This window comes from Prionailurus viverrinus, chromosome F2 (genome assembly GCF_022837055.1).
Source record: "Prionailurus viverrinus isolate Anna chromosome F2, UM_Priviv_1.0, whole genome shotgun sequence".
Lineage (NCBI taxonomy): Eukaryota > Metazoa > Chordata > Mammalia > Carnivora > Felidae > Prionailurus > Prionailurus viverrinus.
Window position 1 is genome coordinate 29,036,260 of NC_062578.1, and position 15,468 is coordinate 29,051,727.

At 43.5% G+C, this 15,468-nt stretch overlaps 1 long non-coding RNA gene across 1 annotated transcript in view; it reads right to left on the bottom strand.

Moving 5' to 3' along the window:
• Window positions 1–13,476: 13,476 nt before the first annotated feature.
• Window positions 13,477–15,468, bottom strand: part of LOC125156508 (uncharacterized) — a 170,287-nt gene continuing 168,295 nt past the window's right edge. Inside the window, exon 6 of the long non-coding RNA XR_007148635.1 lies at window positions 13,477–13,670. This is a non-coding gene — a long non-coding RNA (uncharacterized LOC125156508). The remainder of the gene's footprint in view (window positions 13,671–15,468) is intronic.

The following is a 15,468-nucleotide window of genomic DNA, read 5'->3' on the forward strand; positions in this document are numbered from 1 at the left end:
GTAGGGATAAAGGACGTCATGGGAATCAGATAAAGGGTATGAAAAAGGGAGACTGCATGTTGATTAAATGCCAATTCTTTGTATATAGGATCATTTTATGTATGTACAGCCTGTCCAATAAACCTTAAGACACTTGACTGGGCAATTCAATTTCTGAAAAGTATACTTTAAATATGGGCATATAAAAATTTCTATTCTTACTTCTATGATTTCCTTTTCTCCAAAACTTCCCTTTTTCAATTACAGATTTTTTTTTTCATTTTCTATTTTCCTACACCTGCTGCAATTTTCTACTTCCTTATAAAAATACTCCTTTCTCTTGGAACCCAGAAGTCTTCAGATTATATTTAGATTTCTTTCAGCTCCTCCTTCACTTAGTTATGCTATAGGTACTCTGATGTGGTACCTCTCGTCTTTATTTGCATATCAGTACCCCAAATTCCTTATTAGCTTTGGTCATCTCGGACTTTCCAACCAAATGTTGGTCACTATGAGACACTCTCATTGATGAGAAAGGAATGTGTGTGATCTATATTGTTTTCATTGAATTTTTTTTTTTTTTTTTGCAGAGTTTCTTACTCTTACAGCCTGGAAATCAAGATGCCTAACTTACCTTTTATTCAATTTAAAAACCATCTGGTTCTCTCCCTGGCTGTCTCGGTCATACTGATCTGACTTTACCTTGTCCATATCCCGTCATAATTCATGACCATCAGGAAAAGGACCTGCAGAAGTGCCCTTCATTCCTGACAGGCTTGGGACAACAATTTGCTGGGGCTGAAATTAACATCACTTCAGTAGAAAATCACAGTGAAATGCAACAGGGAAGAAAGGATTTTAAAAATATGCCTTCCCTATAGAAATTCAGGCAGTAATGTATCGACAGATGGAGAGCCACGGGCATCAGTTAGAGGAAAATTACTCAGAACTACTGCTGTGCAAGGGGCTGGCACAGGAACTACAGCTTTGCACGTTGGGGATTTGAACAATGAACAATTTTTACAGGCTATTGTATGTTGGTTTCTCTAATTAACAGCTAATTAAATGTCTATTTTATTGCACATCTAGTTTTTCAAATTTCTCAGGATTTCCCCAAATCCATAAAGCTACTTGTACCACATAACCTAAGCGTCGACTCAGAGGTATACATATATATTCCACTATTTAGAATGGAAAGATAATTTTGAAAAGGAGCATATAAGCCAAAGTGTGGAACCGAAAATGTACATAGTTTATGAATACATGAATATGTGAAGAGGTACCAAGTATAATATCAATCTTCCCATATGCCATAATCATGTTCCTAGTGATGAGAAGCCATATTATTTTTTAATTAAAAAATGGGGAGTATAAAGTGAAACTAATAAGAGGGCAGAAGGAAACTTTTGGACATGGAGAGGTTAATAGCATAGATTGTGGTTATGGTTTCACAGGTGTATACTTGTCTCCAAGCTCATCAAGTTGTACACATGAATTACATACACCTTTCTGGTATGTCAAAAAATTAAAAGTAAAGTTTTCAAAAATTAAAATTTTATACCCTCTCCATCTTAAAGACATGTAGGGGTGGTGTGTGTGGGTGTGTGTGTGTGCGTGTGTGTCTAAAACTCCAAGTAAATGAGGCTCTCCAATAGGACTTTTAATTAGCAATCAAAGGGTTGGGGCATTCTGTTGTCTTACTGATGTACTAAGGCAAATTAACCTATGTCTCAGGTCCCTTCACCTCACTTCTTACCATTCCTCAGGTGTACCTTCCATTCCTACCTCACTGAATTACAGTGCTTGAGTTTCTCCAAATTTGACAGGCCTCCAAGACCTTCCTTAAATCGCTCTCTCTGTTCAAAATGCAAAAGAGTGCTTGCATTACTCCAAATTTGGCATGCCTCCAAGACTTCCTCAAACTGTTCTTTTTCCCAGTTTTGTTCACCTGGGCTATTTACCACAGATTTTTGAACCACTATTGGCTTAGTACTGCCCGTTCTCCACAAAACACTGGCTGAATAAATGAAATGTCTCAGGGGAAACATACTGTCATCATCATAATCAATAGATTTCTATAGATCAAGACATTGAGGTAACAAGGTGCCAAGGTACTAAGAGATCTACATTAAAAGATCCATGATAACTAGGGGCGTCTGGATGGCTCGGTCAGTTAAGCATCTGACTTTGGCTCAGGTCATGATCTCATGGTCTGTGAGTTCAAGCCTCATGTCAGGCTCTGTGCTGACAGCTCAGAGCCTGGAGCCTGCTTTGGATTCCCTTTCTCTCTGTTCCTCCCCTGTTTGTGCTCTGTCTCTCAAAAATGAATAAATGTTAAAAAAAAATTTTTTTTAAATCCAAGATAACAAAATTCTGGAAAAAATAAAAGCTAGAGTCATTTGGAAACATTCTGAGTGTCAGGACAGTCAGAGAACCATACATGAAGGAGGAACGTGCCATTTCTTAAGGCTTATGTTCATGGGCATCCTAGACTGTTCACTTCGTCTAATGGAAAACCCAATGATAACGAGATTATTTAAAAACAGGAGGGGACTCTCAGTCCTGGGGTGGAGGATGCACAGAGTCAAAGAGGGTGGAAATTGTGCAAAAGCACAGTCCACCAAGTTTTCACAGGGAAGATCTTATCAAGGGAACCCCCTGCTCCATCAGGCTTTAACTCAGGTTTCCCTTAGCAATGTTTTATGGACCTATTTCTTCAAGGACCACACAGGACACAAAACAGGTAATCCTAGGGAAGGCTAACAGAGTGAAGTGTTGGCATTATCAGCCCGTGCCATAAGTTTTAAAAAGTACTTTAAAAGTCTGCTCTGGCTATATTCTGTTTTCTAATGAGTTTGTTCTTCAAAATGCTTGTGGCCATTTTCAGATTCAATAAAAACATACTAAATAGTGTCTTACTTTTTGGAAGGAAAGCAGCCCACAGGGGTTAACGAAGAGGAGGCTGGGAGGACAGAGGCAGGGCCGGGTCTGTGCCGGTCACTCAGTTGTCCACAATGACAGCGGTGTAGCCAGGGCCTGTGTGTTAACAAGGCATTTCCTACTTGTCATCTGCGAGCCTGAGAGTCAGCTTTTTAAGCCAGCTGGCAGCGGGGCCTGTCAAACTGAGCAATTCCTTTCCGATTCAGCCCAACTGTAGGACGCAGAGTCATCTTTAGCGGTTAGAAACTACCATATATTCTTGAAGACTTGATGTGAATTGCAGTGGTTTCAGCCTGGCGACCTGCGCCTGCCCTTGGACCAAGAGAAGTGTTCGGAGGTGAGGAAACACATGTCCCTTCCGGCTTCCGAGGGGAGTGAGGAAGCAACAGGCTGCCTGACAGGGGTTCTGACGCTGTGAAGACCCTGCCTTGGACATGCAGAGGAGACAACATCCTTCCGACCTCAAACACAAAGGGCAGCCTCTTCCTCTGGGGAGGTAACCCAATATTCTCTGTCCTGCAGATGGCTCGGCAGGAGCCACACCATGGAACTCTCTCCAGCACTCCTCTTCCCAGCTTCTTGGAAGTGACAGTTGACTGTGAAAGCACAAGGAAGTCCACATATCCTCTAATATGATGAGATTTGTGTCATAAAAAAGTCATACACATTTCTTGAAAGTACACGATCAGTACAAGCCTCACTGGCTAATTGTCTGTTGCAAATGGTAAGGATGGAAGGGTCTTTGCTTGTTTTTCCCCTCTTAAGGGCACTCTTAATGAGCAAGGACTATCGGATTCGGAGAATCCGTGTAAATAGCCACATAGTATTTTTAACTATGTGCCCTACCAGAGACGCTTGGATATTGTTTTGCTTTGTTCTGTTTAACATTTATTTATTGATGAGAGAAGGAGACAGATAGAACATGGGTGGGGGAGGAGCAGAGAGCAAGGGAGACACAGAATCCGAAGCGGGCTCCAGGCCCTGAGCTGTCAGCACAGAGCCTGACACGGGGCTCAAACCCACGAACCGTGGGACCATGACCTGAGTGGAAGTTGGGTGCTCAACCCACTGAGCCACCCAGGCGCCCCCGAGAGGCTTGCATATTTAAATAATTCTTACAACAAAATAGAAATGATAATTGACATAGCAGGCCAACTAGTACATCTTATACTGCTTGTCCATCTTACTCTTCCTGGACAGCCTTGCGGACTGGTGTGACATAGTTTTAGATTCAGAAAGGCAGAGAATTAAATCCTAGCTAGCTCCATTGCTAACTTGCTCACTCACAATGAGTTCAAAGGAACTTGAACTAAATACTTTACCTCTCAGAGCCTGTGGAATGGGAGTAGTAACACTGTCTCACAAGATCAGTGGTAGTTGTAAATAATGTGACTGCTCTTACCCCATTTTCTGGTCTCATTTTCTTGACAACATTTACCACTGTCCGAAATACAATAGTACTTGTTTATATTCTGTCGATTGCTCCTTCGGCTCCCCCATAAGCTGCTGAGGAGCAGCAATCCAGACTACTGCCTTTGTTCAGTACTGTTTTCCCATTTTCTGGGGCAGTGCTTGGCACATAGTAACTGCTTGGTAGGTATTTACTGTATGAATAAAGGTGAAATTAAAACTTTTATAAAGCACATAATAGCAACTCAATAATTGGTAGTTTTCTTCCTTCCTAAGAGTTTAGGTTTACCTCTGTGTTCACTGTAGCAGTACGTAGCTCAGAAATAACCTGGACTCTGGATGGAACTAAAGGGCATTATGCTAAGCAAAATTAGTCAGCTGGAGGAAGACAAATATCATATGACTTCACTCATATGAGGAATTAAAAAAAATTTTTTTTTAACATTTATTCATTATTGAGAGAGAGAGACAGAGCATGAGCCGGGGAGGGGCAGAGAGAGGGGAGACACAGAATCCGAAGCAGGCTCCAGGCCCCAAGCTGTCAGCACAGAGTCTGACATGGGGCTCAAACTCACAAACCGTGAGATCACGACCTGAGCCGAAGTCAGACATCCAACTGACTGAACCACCCAGGCGCCCCCATATGAGGAATTTAAGATACAAAACAGACGAACATAAGGGAAGGGAAGCAAAAATAATACAAAAACAGGGAGGGGGACAAAACATTAAAAGACTCTTAATATAGAGAACAAGCAGAGGGTTGCTGGAGGGGTTGTGGGAGGGGGGATGGGCTAAATGGGTAAGGGGCATTAAGGAATCTATTCCTGAAATTGTTGCACTATATGTTAACTAACTCGGATGTAAATTAAAACAAAACAAAACAAAAACATAAAAAAAAAAGAAAGAAAGAAAGAAAGAAAGAAAGAAAGAAAGAAAGAAAGAACCTGGACTCAACACTACACAAGTCAGGGCATGGAATTCAGCAGAGTCCTCATTGTTTGGGCCAAACAGATCTTTTCCAGATTCTTTAACCTCTTATAAGAAGGCTTTCTGAGTATTACCATCTGGTAATGGCCTGGATAAGAACTCAGCTTTAGGTTCAAGGTCATTTGTTGGGAAATTGGCTTTCCTGTCGTAGGTCCATTTCTGAAGCTGTTCTGTCCCATTGTCTTGGGTGTCCCGGATGAAATTCTCCAGCTGTGGTGATGGCCATTCCTTCAATAGGTGGCACTCTCTCCCAGAACACCGTCCTTTTTCACGGTCCGGATGATCTTATTGATAAATCATTAGACTCCAGTAGGATGAATAGCAGAGTTACAAGTACAAAATAGCCATGCTGATTATTTTGCAACTGTTCTTTCCCTCCCATACGCCATACCCCACTCCCTGCTCTTGTTTCCTCACCTCCTTTAGAATTTAACCAATGTACTGAGACCTTGAACTTAAGGAAGACGTACTGGCCCTTTTCCTAAGAGGAAGAGGGACAGAAGGGAGACATTCATGCTAAGCCCTTGCTTGAAATCCCGTGCTGATTCTTCTTTTCATTCATTCACTCATCCGTTCACTTATTCACGCAACATTTACTGTAGGCCATCGCGCCTTAGTGTGAGAAGAACAGACTGAGGGTAACGACCAGAGTTTGAAGCTCAGATCTGCTACTTATTGACTTGGGGAAAATTTCTTAATGTGTCAACACCTCAGTCTCCTGATCTGTAAAGTGGGGGTGATAATAGTACTTATGTCACAGGTTGTTTTCAAGGATTTCAATAATTAACATTAATTATTATTTATACCATGCTAAGAACAGCGTTTGGCACACAGTAACATCAGATAAGGGTTAAATAAATACTAGCTGTCTAATAACGTTGTCTACAACAACTTGCTTAAACTTTCAGATGGATGTAATAGCAGTGCTTTTTAAATATTGAATATATTGCACATTTTCCCCATTTTAACATCTCTGAAATCAGGATGGGTGTCATAGTTTGTCAACATCTGTTCCTTCTTATTCATCTTCAAATGATGGCATATTGGGTTTGATGGAATATGACAATTATAAATGGTATCTCTCCCCTTTTGCTGGTCCCTCTCAGTTTACCATGTGTGCTCGTATTTTCCCAATTAAAATAAAAAAGAAAGAGAGAGATAAGGGACAGGGAAGGAGGGAGGGGGAGAGAGACAGAGAGAGAAGGAGGAGGGAAGCAGGGAGGGAGAGAGAGAGAGAGAAGAGGGAGGAAGGCAGGGAGTGGGGGAGAAGGAGTCCTGGTCTACCCCAAACTGTAGCAGCCTTCATTAAACTCTAAAATCCTCGGGGCGCCTGGGTGGCGCAGTCGGTTAAGCGTCCGACTTCGGCCAGGTCACGATCTCGCGGTCCGTGAGTTCGAGCCCCGCGTCGGGCTCTGGGTTGATGGCTCAGAGCCTGGAGCCTGTTTCCGATTCTGTGACTCCCTCTCTCTCTGCCCCTCCCCCGTTCATGCTCTGTCTCTCTCTGTCCCAAAAATAAATAAACGTTGGAAAAAAAAAAAAAAAAAAAAAGAAAAAAAAAAAAAACAAAACTCTAAAATCCTCACTTACACATACTGGAGAAGATCCTAGCCTTCCCTGCTTCACCTCCCTGAACTTCTCAGCCTTAGGTGTGCGGTTGGGGATTGGGAGGGTTCTTTGGTCAATAAAAACTTTCTGAGCAGCAAGCCCTACATTAGGCCCTACACCGAACTCACCTTGCAGTACAGTTGGTAGGATGTGAACTCCAAAAATTCTTTGAGGTAGAAATTATAATACAGGCCCTATATAATATACTCATGTTGTTTAAAAAAGAAAGCCAGTAGTTATTTATATTTGTTTTCCTATTTTTAATTGTTATATTTTCATAGTCAGGATTCTGTCCAAGCCTCAGGTCTGGGTGGAAGCCCCTCTGGGGCTATGAAAGGGCAAAAGGGCACAAGGCCACAGACGAAGCCTCGGTTCACTGCTCCTGCGGGGATGGGGGTGGGGGGGGCCGGGTGGGACCTCAAACAAACCCTGAGCCACACTGTGGTGCTCTCCTCACCTTCCTCCCACCTTTCCCCCAGCCCCCAACACGGGTGACTGCTGAGTCACACCCCCTCTCTTCATGGAAGCTGGGCGGGAGATGCTGTCCAACTTCGGCTCAGGTCATGATCTCGTGGTTTGCGGGTTTGAGCCCAAAATCCGGCTCCACACTGTCTGTGTGGAGTCTGCTTGGGTTTCTCACTCTCTTCTCTCTCTCTCTGACCCTCCCCCACTTGTGCTTTCTCTGTCTCTCAAAATAAATAAACTTTAAATAAATAAATGAATGAATGAATGAATGAACAAATGAATGAATAAAAATAACTGTTACCCTGGCAAACACTGCCAGTTCTAAACACCCCAGAGGAGGTTTGTTTCTTACAGAGCCGGTTCTAAGCAGAATAAAGGGGAGCGGTCATGATCAGAAAACCTATGATCCTCAGAGTCTTCAGATCTTGGGAAGAAGGCAGCTGTGGAGCAGGAAATGATGTGTACTCACTGCACCATACATGTGGGGTGACCCCTTCTCATTTTTCAGGTTGGAGTAAGTAGGTATCATTTGCTTTGCTGGCCTACCTGCACCAAAAGGAGTGGATTCTTCACTCTCCCTTCATCTTCTTCCCTAATATTTGTGCCCTGTGGTTTATATCTGGTCATAACCAGATGTACAACCTTGGGTACGTTTTCTAACTATGTGGCCTCACTTTCCTGACCAATAAGATGTAGACTGTGACACTGCCCAACTCAGAGGGCTGTGCCCAGGGTGAATGAAGTAATACACTTCTTTGTGAACTGCAAAATCCTAAACAAAGACTTCTTGTTTTTACTGTACTTATTCTTTCACGGGATAGTTTGAAGGCATCTGCTTCAAAACGCTCTCCAAGCATTGTTCGAAGGCACATAGTGCCGGGCCCACACTAAAGTATAATAAATGAAGACTGTCTCCTAGAGGGGCCAAAGCATTAAACGAATACCTTGGTGATGCTGGTTATCTATCATTATCTCCAGTGAAGAAACACTGGTCACTAGTCGGGAAAAGAAAATGCCTTCCAAAGAGGGAAAGATAAGAATCAGGAGGAGTCTCCCCTTCAAATGATTTTCCTGCCCCACCCCACCTCACCCCACCTCACCCCACAGTGCTCCCTCACTCTCATCTTCCCTCAGACTCTTCCCCACCCTACCCTTACTGATTCCCTGCTCTCTGATCGCAAACCCTCAACTTTCAAGATAACATACCATAAAAAGCACGCTGTGATGAAAATGGTTGATATGGCTGAGTTGCAAAACGAGGGCACTCGATTCAGCCTTGGAGACAATATCTAATGCGACACTTCTGTTTTACAGAGAGGCACCCAAGGGTCATGCATTACCTCTACCTCTACTGGGGTGTGGGTCGTGGGGTATGGTGTGGGGTGTCCCCACTTCTGTCCACATCCCCACAAACCTGAAACCTTATCCACCCCAGAAGGGGGTGTTAGGGCTCTATGGAAATGGAATACTTCAGGGCTTCTGTCTCAGTCCTTGCATCCCCCTTAAAAACATAATGAATTGCTTTCAAGCTTAAACAATAAAATAATTCTGTTTAAAACAGGCTATGATTCTTCTCCCCTCCAATCCCCCCAGCAAAGAAAAACAACTAAAATATTTCCAAGTCTTTGCTCACACATGAGTCATCTTTGGAGCCTTCCTCCCCTGTTTTGAGCTGCAGTGGTGGCCTGACAGTCACGGCACCTGTGCCTGCTTCCACACTTACTGTCTGTCCCCTTCGGGACCAGAGCCTCCCTGAAGACAGGCCATGGATTCTTGGTATCTGAGGCTCATCACACAAACCAGGCATATCCTGGATGCTTAATGCTGTTGAATGAGTGAATGAGGGAGGTGGAGTAGGAACAATTAGCAACTTTAAGTTTAATATTAAGATGCTGACTGTAGAAAGCCCTTCAGAAAATATATGACACAAATATTTCCTTACCCTGATTTGGAAGAAAAACACCATCTCCAACTACCGGAAGCAAAAGTACCTCCCTTCCCTAGACCCAGCTAATTGACTCAGTAAACATTTCAGAGCTGTCTATCAGGAACAGGGACAAATTCTCCATGTGCAAACTGCCTTCTCTAAGACCACCTTGTCCCTTGTTCTTGGTCACCCTTAGACCTTCTTCTTTTCCTTTTCTCCCCTATTGGAGTATGGACATAGACCTCATTAATTATCTTGGGGACCAGCCAACAGAAAACTATACTTTCCATCTTTTCAGAAAGACTGGGGGAACCCAGAGTCTCCTTATGTCCTGCCTAGCAACCTGGTGTCCGAGGTTTGCCTATGTGTTTGGGAGAGAAACTCAGAGACAACTGGGATGCAGAGGGGAGAATGGCTTAGTATCTGGGTCCAGGCGGCTCAGGGGCCTTTGGGTCCAAGTGCTGCGGCCACACCCTCCATACACTCTGCTGGCTCCACTGCTGGCCTGCGCTCCCCTAGCTGTCGCAAACCATTTTCCTTAAGAACGCCCAAAAGAGACAGTAAAGGAAGCAATATCTAACTGTGGAAAGGATCCCTTCCCCAGCACTACTTGGTTCTGGTGGGGTCAGGTGGAGTAAGGAGTCACCTCGAAGGTATGATTTAGGCAGCACAGGAAGGCCCCAGCTCAAAAATAAATTCCACATGCATGCCTGAACTGGTGACTAATTCATCCCTTTATTCACTGACCAAATATTTATCTACTACTCCCCAGACAACCCCTCCCCCATTCAAACAGAAATGGTGTCTGTCCTCAAGTTAATCAAGAAATAGCAGAAAATTCTGACACAAATATAGTTTACCCGGTGCAAGGTGAGGCTCCTGGAATTGCGGGGAGAGCCTTGCTTTGGAGCGTGGGTTGTTGACTTTCACGTCCTGTCTTCCAAACCTAGCTGATGACCGGGGACAAGTTACTCAACCTGTTAGAACCTGTTTTCTTACACGTCTAAGAGCGATGATGACAGTAATAGCTTACCCCTTGTTGTGAGAATTCTGCGAAACACATGTGACGCCCCAGGAAAAGTACTAAATAAGAGCTTCTAGTAAGCAGTGAGCACGGTATTATGGGAGTGCAAAGGAAGTAGCAATGACAAGTGCCTGGAGGCTTTGGGGAAAGTTTCATAGGGGAGGTGGCATCTGATATGGGTCTTGAAGGACAAGAAGGAATTGGCTAGGCAGAAAAGACAGGTGGGTAGGGATCAGGGAAAGGGAACAGTGTATGCAAACCACTGAAGCAAGACATTGCATAATGTCTTCTTAGACCTTGAGGGGTTCAGTCTTCAAAGACTGGGAATGTTGGAGGGCTGAGGGGTTTTCATCCACTTGCTGTTCTGCTTTCCCTACAAGGCCTCACTTTGTTTGCTCAAAATGGTACCCCGACCTTCCTACATCAAATGGCTCCTCCCCCTGCCCTTTGGTCCCCTTTCCTGCTTTGTTTATCTCCAAAGTATGTATGTATGTATGTATGTATCTTTGAAGGAAGTAGAGAAAGAGCACACACATGTGAGCAGGGGAGGGGCAGAGGGGGAGAGAGAGAACCCCAAACAGGCTCCTCACCGGCCCATGTGGGGATCCATCTCACCAACTGCAAGATCATGCCCTAAGCCCAAATCAAGAGTCAGACCCTTAACAGACTGAGCTACCCAGGAGCCCCATCTCCAAAATATGTATTATCACTGATAATAGAGGTTTACTTATTTTATGTATAGACCTTCTCAACACGCTCATCCCCTTTCCCTCACTACCACAGACGCAAAATGGAAGTTCCCTGAGGAGAGGAAGCTTTGAGTTCTCTTCACAGACATATGTGTGCCCCATGTTTCCCACCATGCCTGGCACAGAACAACAGAGACAGGATGTCGTTTAATTCATTCCACACGGATTTGTTTCCTGTCTACAGAGCACCACAGGCCAGCTTGCCATTGGGCTCTGATGTTGAACAAAACTGGGTCTCTATGCTCTATGAGCACTGTTGCTGTGGATGTGTGGGGACCTTCTGAGACGCCTCCTGGGTCATTCCGTGATGCCTTGTGAGAGACCCCCACTAAGGAATTTTGGCCTGTGTCTTTTCCTAACCACTCTGTAAAGATTTTCAAAATGTAAACACTTCTGGGGTTGAGTTCACTTTTAGTAAGTCTTCCTTTTCTGTGACTAAGTATGTGTGTCTCGTGCTAGGAGAGGTGACTTTGGGAATCCAAGGAGGCTGCCAGGTGCCTGGGGGGAGGAGATGTTGAAAGGACAGGGTGGGGGTTCAGGAATGGAGGCGCCCAGAGACACGTAGCCTCTTTCACAACTTGGCCTAGGGCTGTTCCTGTGATTGGGTGTCTCCGCCAAGAATGTCCCCAGAGTTCCAAGTCATCTTCAGATACAGTTTTCTTATCCTATGTTCGATAGCCTTCAGTAAAGTAAGTTTAAGATCAGGGAAAGAAAGGGGTTTGTGCAGCTAGCTCTTTTAGTCCTTGAGGTGAGGGGAACAAGGGCCAAAGTTTTTTGTGGTGTTTATTTTTTATTTTCACTTCATGAAATAACATAAAATATAAAAAAGAAGAACTGTAACAGGCTAACACATACTCGTTTACCAGTTAAATGTCTATGTACCTAGTTTTTTTTTTTTTCCTTAAAGCTAACATTGGGCTTTATTTGCCTTTTTGAACTCTTTTCTTTTTCTTTTAAATGTTTATTTATTTTTGAGAGACAGAGACAGAGCACAAGCAGGGAAGGGGCAGAGAGAGAAACAGAGACACAGAATCCCAAGCTCCAGGCTCTGAGCTGTCAGCCGAGAGCCCGATGCAGGGCTCAAACTCACAAACCGCGAGATCATGACCTAAGCCTACGCCGTGGTCGGACACTTAACCGACTGAGCCACCCAGGTGCCCCCTGCCTTTTTGAACTCTTACAGCAATAAATAAGTGCACAACTAAACAACAAAAAATACCAAGAAATAAATGAAAAGACAAGCCATAAACCATAAAGAGGTATTTGCATGCTTATAACAGATAAAAGCATAATTATTCCAGAATATATAAATAGCCCTACAAATCAATAATAATAATAATAATAATAATAATAAAAAGATAACCCATTCGTGTTGTTTTGTAGCAACTGCAAATCTGGGTGAATCTCCCCAAACCTTCCTTCCCTCGTCCTCCCCTCATCACTTACTCCCTCTGCACAACTCCCAACAGAAGTTCACACCTGAGGGCAGAGGGAGCTTGAAGAGAAACTACCCCAAGTCCCTTTTCCTTGCCCTGAGCCCATCCTCCACAAGGCAGGACACCAACAAGACGAGATAAATTGCTGTGGGAATCTTAAATGCCATTATTTCTTTATACTTCTACCTTTTTTTCTAACAGGGAAAAAGAATGCTGGTTGTGCCTTATGTCTCCTTGTGAAAGAGGAGGTGCACGTTTAGTGCAAGAATCTTTCTTAACTCTCTCCCACCCCCCAGATTTGCAGGGTAGGTATCAGGAGTTCCACTTAATCAGTGAAAAAACCAAGCCCAGAAGGATCAAATAACGCTCAAATGTCCCACAGGTAAAAATACAGAAATTGCATTTGAACCCAGGACTGTGTGATTCCAAAGCGCAGGCCTTTTCCCCTAAACCACACTTCTAAGAATGCAGTGATTTCATCTGGACTTCAGGAAGTGAGTGTGTCCCACGAATCAACATCACTGTGAACAAGCATGACACTGTGATAAGGCTCTGTGCCAGGCGGTGGAAGTGGGGACAAGGGTGGACTCAAGAGGGGAGTGCGACATGCGACGAAGGAAGGGGAGCTGGTAAAGGTCAGTGGGATTACTGGACACTGGGAGGTTACCAATCCTATTTGGAGTGCAGAAAAATCTTTTTTTTTTTTTTAAAGAGAGATTGAGAGAGAGAGAGACAGAGACAGAGACAGAGAGAGAGAGAGAGAGAGTAGGAGAGGGGCAGATGGACAGAGACAGAGAATCTTAAGCAGGCTCCATGCTCAACATGCTCAGCACAGAGTTCAACCTGGGGCTCAATCCTACGACCCTAGGATCGTGGCCTGAACTGAAATCAAGACACAGATACTGAACCAACTGAGCCACTCAGGCACCCCAGAAAAATCTGTTCTCCCCTGGTGCTGTACACACAGCCTTCTTACATATCTGGTATTCAAGCTGGTGTTTGAGAAGCAGCTTTGCAGTTCTGCAGACTGGAATTCAACCCCTGCTCTGCATCTTGCCAGTTGTGTGAACTCAGGCAGTTCACTTATCCTAAGCCTTGGTTTCCTCTGATTTGCAAAGCAGGACTAATACATCAGTCATAGGAGGCCCCTGAAACATTAAAAGAAATATGAAGTACTAAGCCCAGGGCCTGGCCTGTAGTAAACTTTCAATAAAGAGTAGCTATATTTGTTTTGTCATTAAGATCATAATTTGGCAGGTAGGGATTACAAGGTGCAGAAATTCATTCATTCATTCAACAACCAGTCATTGAACACTAGGCTGTGTCACAGGCACCTGGCTGGGTCTTTTGCTGTGCATCAGTGAATAGCACAGACTGAGATTCCTGCTCTCCTGGAGCTGTGTTCTGGAACAGGGAGTCAAACAAGCAAAATCACTAAGTACATGACATGATATGCTGAAACGTGATATGTCTCCCAAAGAAAATATAAACAGAGGTTTAGGTGACTATTTAAGTCACACATTTAATGTGAACACTCACCTAACTTGAACCATCATCAATGAATGCCGACAATGGTAGTGAATTTGGTTGGAAGCTAATGCTGATCTGGAATCTGACCTTTTTTGGTAATAGCACATCAAGCTTTCTCCAACCATCTAGTGTCGCAGATAGAGTAACCTCGTCACTCACTGATAGTTAAGGGAGACCTTAAAAATTCTAGATGCTGCTTCCAGAGAAATGGTTTCTTATTAATAGTTGTTTTGTTTGCAACAAGAGTAGCACCCAGTGGTTAAGTTGCTAACTGCGTTATTAAAAATCAAAAACAAAAATCCAAAGCTATAGGTATAAGTGATGGTATTGTTCTACTGGTGGTTGAGGAGAAAAGTATCTCATAACTTGAAAACTCTTCTGAAAAAACAACCAGTCTTAGGAACTCCAGGTTGGAAGGGACCTTTAAGGTTATGCTCCAGTTCCAAAGAATAATGTGGTTCAGACATGACTGGTTTGACTTGAACTGTATTGGACTGGAGCTCCATTTTCTGGGAATTATAGATTGATAGAAGTTGATACTCAGAAAAGGGAAGATGTAGTTATCAATAGATCTTTTAAAAAAAATTTTTTTTTAATGTTTATTTATTTTTGAGAGAGACAGAGACAGAATGCAAGTGGGTTAGGGGCAGAGAGAGGGAGACACAGAATCTGAAGCAAGTTCCAGGCTCTGAGCTGTCAGCACAGAGCCCGACGCAGGGCTTGAACTCATGACCTGTGAGATCATGACCTGAGCCGAAGTCGGACGCTCAACCGACTGAGCCACCCAGGTGCCCCATCAATAGATCTTCTTGAGAACACTCGCTAGGAGAGAAAGGAGACTTTCCTTTACGAAGATGCTACTAAGAAGGCTGTTGGTGACATATGGTTTTCTTTTTTTCTGCCACATACGTCAAGGCAGGCAGAGCTGGGAGAAATGCGACCAGAAGCAGAGCTGGTAGACCAGCCCTACAAAGCTGGTGTCTGTCCCACTCTGCCTATTGTGCTTGACTATGAAAAGTTTCAAACACACAGAAAAGTACAGAGACTACTGTTACAAAATATCCAAAATACCTACCCCAACCCAAACTTAACGTATTTCACGTATTTCAACAACATTCCTTATTTGTTGCAGGTACCTATTTAATATGGATAGATAGTAAATAGATTTAGTTGCAACGGATGTCCCCTTCATACTATTCCCAGCCCTGTTCTTCTCTTCTCCCAGAAGCAGCCATCATACTGAAGTTAGTGCATATACTTCCTGTCTATATGTTTATATTTTTATTCATATATATGACTCTAAAAATACGGCATTGTATGTATGCTTTTAAAATTTACTTAAATGGTATTTTATGTCATATATTTTTATCGTAGCTTTCAGGATCTCCTTTGAGGTTTGTCAATGTTATTATAGAT